The sequence below is a fragment of the Piliocolobus tephrosceles genome, chromosome 6, assembly GCF_002776525.5.
Source record: "Piliocolobus tephrosceles isolate RC106 chromosome 6, ASM277652v3, whole genome shotgun sequence".
NCBI classification, from domain to species: Eukaryota; Metazoa; Chordata; class Mammalia; order Primates; family Cercopithecidae; genus Piliocolobus; species Piliocolobus tephrosceles.
In genome coordinates this window covers 29,357,552-29,364,992 of record NC_045439.1, presented here as the reverse complement: position 1 = coordinate 29,364,992, position 7,441 = coordinate 29,357,552, and the positions used below count along the sequence as shown (strand labels likewise).

The window sequence follows — 7,441 nt, the reverse complement described above, 5'->3', positions numbered from 1 at the left end:
GATTTTTTTTTTTTTTGAGACAGAGTCTGTCTGCTCTGTCGCCCAGGCTGGAGTGCAATGGCGCGATCTCAGCTTACTGCAACCTCCACCTTCTGGGTTCAATTCATTCTGCTGCCTCAGCTTCCCAGGTAGCTGAGACTATAGGCATGTGCCACCACACCCGGCTGATGAGGTTTCACCACGCCGGCCAGGCTGGTCTCGAACTCCTGGGCTCAAGTGATCTGCCCACCTCGGCTTCCCAAAGAGCTGGAATTACAGACATGAGCCACAGCAACTGGCCACAAAACTGATTTTATACTGTGGCTTTATACAAATAAATAAAATTCTTTCTGTTTTTCTATATTTTTTCTCACATTTCTTATAAAAATAACAGAATGCTTCATTTTATTCACTTCAATAGGACAAAGTCCTTAGAGAAAGATTGAAAAGAGCTGATAATCAAACTCCCAAATTTTATGCTTATTTCTTTTCTAGTGCTATCAATTTTCCGACATTTAACATAGGCAGGAAAACGTTCTTGGTAAATTGAGCATTTGAGTCTACAAATGTCTTCAAGCATTCTGGCAAGTTACATATATCCCACGTTGCTTTTGGTTGCCCATCTCTTCTTTGCTTCAAACCCCCACGTGAGTTTCTTCTTTTTTCGGGCAGTCCTGTGAATTTTTAGTCTCCATTTTTGGCTTTTACAAAATTGTGGCAGACAACTGCTTTGGCAATTTTTACACCAAGCTCTCGAGTAGCTAGCTGGTTGCTGAGCTCCTCAGCCTTCTCAATATTCCACTCCTCCACAACCTGCTCTATCCTCTTTTTGAGGCCTTCTCAACGGTTTTCCTTTTAACAGAGGGGTCAAACCTATCATTGACTCCAAAATACTGAGGAAGCTCCTTCCACTGGACTGCATTTGAGGACTGTTCAATTCCACACATCTAAGGGAATTCCAGAAGGACACTCTTCTTAGGCATTTACATTTGACTCTGTTTCACTTTTTGCTTCATCTGTTGAGAAATCTATGATTTCTGCTTTTCTGAGGTTCCCATCCTCTTATCTTCCTGTAAGTTAAGCCTAGAGCTCTCCAATGTAGCTTCATCTTCGGAGTTTGACTCAACATCACTTTCATTTAGGCCAGGAGGTACCAGCCCACTCGATATCTTTTCTTCTGTCAGGAAGCAGCTGCCTGGCAGCCATCTTAAGACCCTGTCAACCAAATAATTTTTTAAGAAATAATTTTTGTGTGAAGTCATTGTCGTGTATTATTTCAGTGTTATGTGGGCTTTGTATAAAATAATATGGACATTTTACTTCTATTTCTATGCTCTGTAACAGTTTAAAATGATTGATTTCTTGCTTTACCATCTTTTTCTTTTTTTTTTTCTTTCTTTCTTTCTTTTTTTTTTTTTTTTGAGACAGGGTCTCACTCTGTCACCCAGGCTGGAGTGCAGTGGCATAATCTTGGCTCACTACAACCACTGCCTCCCAGGCTCAAGCAATCCTCTCACCTCAGCTTCCAGAGTAGCTAGGACTGCAGGTGCACACCACCATGCCCAGCTAATTTTTGTATTTTTTAACAGATGGAGTCTCACTATGTTGCCCAGGCTGATCTCAAACTCCTAGGCTCAAGCAATCTGCTGGCCTCAGCTTCTCAAACTGCTGGGATTATAGGAGTGAGCCACCACACCCAGCCTATATTTTTCAATTAATTAATTAATTTTGGGGGAGACAAAAAACATTCAAATCATAGCACTCACTAATAAAAAACTGGAAATAAAAACAAATGCCAAACTTTGTGACATAGTCAAACAATAGAGTAATGAAAATGGATAAACTCCAACTGCATACCACAGTGTAGATGAATCTTAAAAATACAATGTTGAAGCCGGGCGTAGTGACTCATGCGTGTAATCCCAGCACTGTGGGAGGATGAGGCAGGCGGATCACCTGAGGTCAGGAGTTTGAGACCAGCCTGGCCAACATGGTGAAACCCCGTCTCTACTAAAAATACAAAAATTAACTGGGAGTGGTGGCACGTGCCTGTAATCCCAGCTACTTGGGGGGCCGACACAGGAGAATCACTTCAACATGGGAGGCAGAGGTTGCAGTGAGCCGAGATTGTGCCATTGCATTCCAGCCTGGGTGACATGAGTGAAACTCCATCTCAAAAAAATAAAACAACACAAAAAACAAACAAAAAAAACCAATGCTGAGTTCTAACAGCCCAACATAAAAGTATATTTATACTCTAATTCTATTAATGTACACTTAAAATACAGACCAAAGCAAACCATATTGATTAGGAATGAATAATCACGTGGTAAAAGTACAAAGCAATGCAAGGAAAGACTGAAGTCAGGATAGGGCTATCTCTGTGCGGGGAAGGGACTGGAAAAGAAAGGATTGGATTGGGAAACAATACAGGGAAACTTCTGGTGATAATGTTCTATTTATCGACTTAAACAGTGTCGCTACACAAGAGTTTGCTCTGTGATTATTCATTATAGTGCTCATTGTTGTATGGTATATGCTTCTCTGTATATGTAGTATATTTCACAAAGTTGATAAAGCTTATACGACAAAGAAAAGGTTCATTACTGAAAACAGATACCAACACCCAGGGGAAGGGGTACAACAGAGCTGATTTCAAGAGCCTGGACATGAGACTCTGAAGAGATCTTCACTTTGTGGCCCAGAAGAAACTCGTATTTCTGCCTCATGAGTATCAGTTTAGGGGAGCAGGGGAGTTCTGTAGCCTCAATAAAATATCAGTGCAAGGACCCATGCGTGTGTTTGGTTTCTTTTTTTAGTCAGAGTCTTGCTCTGTCACCCAGGCTAGAGTGCAGTGGTGCAGTCTTGGCTCCCTGCAACCTCCGCCTCCCGAGTTCAAGCGATTCTCCTGCCTCAGCCTCCGGAGTAGTTGGGATTGCAGGCATCCGCTACTGTGCCAAGCTAATTTTTGTATTTTTAGTAGAGACGGGGTTTCACCAACTTGGCCAGGCTGGCCTTGAACTCCTGACCTCGTGATCTGCCCGCCTCTGCCTCCCAAAGTGCTGGGACTACAGGCATGAGCCACCGCGCCCGGCCGGCAGTTATTCTTTAAGGATCTAATTCTGCAGGGCATCAGTCAGGCTCAAGATAGAAGTGAGGTGAGGCTGTGCAGGCTTCAACCCCCAGATCTGTCTGAAAATGTTCAGTTGAGTTCAATCCTGGGTGAAGAAATGATACCAGAATCCCAGAGTTCCAGTACAACACAGTGGTGTTTCTTTTGTGATGTCATCAACACCTGCTTCTGACCTCACCTGCCCAGAAGTTTCCAATATCATTAAGTGATAGTGGTGGTGGATAACAATGACCTCCTATCAGCTGTGAATTTCTCTTCCTCCAGGGGAGAAGTACTAGTAAAAGAGATTGCTGCTGGCTAAGATTACCCACCGGGGCCTTGGTGAGTGGGGCCCAGTCTGAGGTCAGGGGTAAGAGAGGGCAGAGAGGCCAGGGTTGTCCCAGAAGAAGGGAGGCCTGGATTCTCTTCTGTGGCAGGGCTGAGTGATCATAGGGCCTGACTCCTCCACTGGGGAACACCAGCTTCCAAGTAGGGACAGTGCTGTGTGTCTAGACCTAAGCCTGAAGTCTTCTTCTCTCTAGAAAACCACAACCCTGTGTCTGGTTAGGCAGAGGACACTGGAAAAATGGTTTTCCATTCCAATACATTTCCCCGCTACTTTCTGCACAGGAAATCAAATTCCCTTCCGTCTGGAAAGGCAGATTAGAGCGTGTGATAGGAGCTGAGCTCCCAAAATGAATCCACTTTCTTAGAGAGTTTTTATTTGGCTCTTGGGATCAGGGATACCCTAGAGTATGTGGCTTGCCACTTAAAGTATAAACAGTGTATTGGCTTTGCCTTGAAAATACTGTCCCTGTCAGTGGCATATGTTTATATTCTGGGTCCTGTAGTAAAATCTGTGATCTGATTCCCATCATCTCCAAGCCCATGGCCCCCTGCTTACCCTCTGCCTAGCAGCGTCACCCAACATCAGGCCTTAGGGTGATGACACTGGTGTGTGGCTTTCACTTCCTGCCTTTTCTCTCTCATTTTGATTTTTCCTGAACATCTCACCTGGGTGCTACAGAAAACCCATGTACATTTGTGTAGGCTGTGCACAGTTGTGAGGTATTTTTTTGTTATTGTTGTTTTTGCAATTACAAACAATTCTGCAATGAGCATTCTTGTGTGTGTAGGTCTTTGTGAGCTTGAGTGTGTATGATGAAATTATTTCTAGATAACAGAGGCAAGTTCCCAGGCCCACCAAAGGCTCAATAAAACTATGAGGGTTGGGTCCCTGCAGTTGTTCACTGGGCTAGTTTAAGATCTCAATTTCGCTGATCAATACAGGCAGTCCAACTTACAACGACTCTACTTACAATTTTTTGACTTTAAAATGGTGCAAAAGCCATATGCATTCAGCAGAAATCATACTTCAAGTATCCATACAACCATTATGTTTTTCACTTTCAGTATTCAATAAATAAAATCATCTAACACAAAGCCCATTTTATAATAAAGTGTTGAAATATTCAACATTTTATTATACAATAGGGTTTGTGTTAGATGATTTTGCCCAACTATAGGCTAATGTCAGTATTCTGAGCGCATTTAAGATAGGTTAGCTTAAGCTATGATGTTTGGTAGATTAGGTGGTGTGTTAGTCCGTCCTCATGCTGCTAATAAACACATACCTGAGATCCAATAATTTGTAAAGAAAAGAGGTTTAATTGACTCATAGTTCCACATAGCTGGGGAGGTTTCAGGAAACGTACAATCATGGTGGAAGGGGAAGCAAACACATCCTTCTTCACATGGCAGCAGGAAGAGAAGTGCTGAGTAGAAGGGGAAAAGCCCCTTATAAAACCATCAGATTTCATGAGAACTCTCATTATCACGAGAATGGCATGACTCAATTACCTCTCACCAGGTCCCTCCCATGATACTTGGGGATTATGGGAATTACAATTCAAGATATTTGAGTGGGGACACAGCCAAACCCTATCAGGTGGGTTAAATGAATTTTCAACTTATGCTATTCTCCAATTATGATGGGTTCATTGGGATGTAATGCCATCGTCCTAAGTCGAGGAGCATCTGTGTTCCAAATCAGCTAGTGGGACCATCCTAGGCTCTGTCATCCTAGGTAACGTAGACTTCACCCCCAAAGCCATTAGAAAGTATTTATTGAGTCAAGGCACTGTGTTCAATATTAAAAATTAAAAGAAAAAGGAGACATAATCTGACCTTAAAAGGATCCATAATCTAATGAGGGAGAAGGTAAATATAAATGAATCTAAATCTCTGATTTCTCATCATTGAGGAAAGGTGTACTTTTGGATGACTGAGTTTTCCAGATGCTGAAGGTTTCTCCCCCGAATATACAAGCTTTATTCCATTTTAACCACTTTTGGTTGGTAATACTTTCTAAATACACAGTTGCTTTCCTTTAAAATAAAGGATTTGGTCAATGACTTCTTCTAGTGATGCAGGATGGTTGTTCTGAACATGCTTCCACTACCACTTTATGATACAATGATGCCTTCAAGGTCTATTGGAACGACCTTATGCTAAATGACTGCAAACTCCTAAGTTTTGTGGGATTTTTGTTTGTTTGTTTTGTTTTTTTTATTTTTTAGACAGAGTCTCACTCTGTCACCAGGCTGGAGTGCAGTGGCGTGATCTCGGTTCACTGTAACCTCTGCCTCCCGGGTTCAAGCAATTCTCCTGCCTCAGCCTCCCGAGTAGCTGGGACTACAGGTGCACGCCACCATGCCTAGCTAATTTTTGTATTTTTAGCAGAGACGGGGTTTCATCATGTTGGCCAGGATGGTCTTGATCTCTTGACCTTGTGATCCACCTGCCTCAGCCTCCCAAAGTGCTGGGAGTACAGGCGTGAGCCACTGCGCCTAGTCAAGTTTGTTTTTTGTTTGTTTGTTTGTTTATCATTGTTCTCTCTTCTCTTGCTCTTGACTTTTGCCCTTTTCACTGTACTTGCTTTCTTATTAGTCCTTTTTCCTTCTAATATGCTCCTGCTCATCTGCTGTGGGTTTGAAAATCAGGAAAGTGGCTTCTCCTTTAGGCTATTGGTTCAGCTGCTGCAATAGAGACCAGACAATAGTGACTTTACAAGGTTATTGCTCTCCCATGGGAAAAATGCAAGGTGGTCAGCATTCTAGGGCACTTCTCCAGGTCATCTGGTGACTCAAGTTCTTCCTGCCTTGATGCCCTGTCTCTAGGGGGTTGTCCTAGTCAGCATCATCAAAGCTGCCCTCTCCTCCACCCCATGTCCACATCTCAGTCTTCACAAAGGAGAAAAAGGAAGTAGAGAACAGCCAGCTTCCTTTTAAGGATGTGGCCCAGAAATTAAACCTATTACTTCCACTCATATCTCACTGGCTAGGACTTAGTTCATACTTCCACCTGGCTGCGAGGGGTTCTGGGATATGTGGTCTCTAGTAGGGGAGCCATAAATCCAGGTTTTAACCTTGGGAGCTCTACTGCAAAAAGGAAGAGGGAAAGATAAGGGGCTCTTAGCAGTCTCTGCCACACTGGATCTGTTGAAATTTTGTGTGGAGTAAGTAAAGGTGGGCTCCAATTGAAGACACAAGGTGATCTGCAGAAAAAGCCCCTCCCCTCCCCTCCCTTCCTCTTCCCTCCCCTCCCCTCCTCTCCTCTTCCCTCCCCTCCCCTCCTCTCCTCTTCCCTCCCCTCCCCTCCTCTTCCCTTCCCTCCCCTCGCCTCCTCTCCTCTCCTTTCTGATGTAGATCTCTCTATATTGCCCAGGCTGGTCTCAACCTCCTAGCCTCAAGAAATCCTCCTGCCTCAGCCTCCCGAGTAGCTGGGATTACAGGTGTGAGCCTCCGCACCTGGCTTCCATCCCCCTTTTCTGTACCTCTCTCTCTCTTTTTTTTTTTTTTTTTTTTTTTTTTGAGACGGAGTCTCGCTCTGTCGCCCAGGCTGGAGTGCAGTGGTGTGATCTCAGCTCACTGTGAGGGTTACTCAGAGTCCTTTTGTTTATTTTATATTGTTCTGGATTATGTTCCCAGACCAGACATTGGAGGTTAACAATGCAGTCATGAAGACAATAACAGGCATAATCTTTCAGATTTGACAACTCAGGCCAAAGGCGTTCCCACCCCAATACACAAGTAAAAGCATGATAAGTGTTTTCAGTGTCACAGGCCAGAAGGGCCTTTCTTTCGAAAGCCTCAGTTATTCATATCCATACACTTTTACTGAGAACCTTCTACAAGCCTGACACTCATCTAGGTGGTTGGTTGGGACAATGAGGTCATGTCTTTCCCCACCACACAGCCCACCTGGCATCTCCATGGGTTCTCCTCCCTTCCATAGGTTCTTCTTCTCTTCCTTCCTTCCTTCTTTCCTTCCTTCCTTCCTTCCTTCCTT

The 7,441-nt window shown here is 43.7% G+C and overlaps 1 pseudogene; it reads right to left on the bottom strand.

The window, feature by feature from the left end:
• Positions 1–568: 568 nt before the first annotated feature.
• On the bottom strand, positions 569–1,241 carry LOC111555032 (annotated as a pseudogene).
• Positions 1,242–7,441: the final 6,200 nt, after the last annotated feature.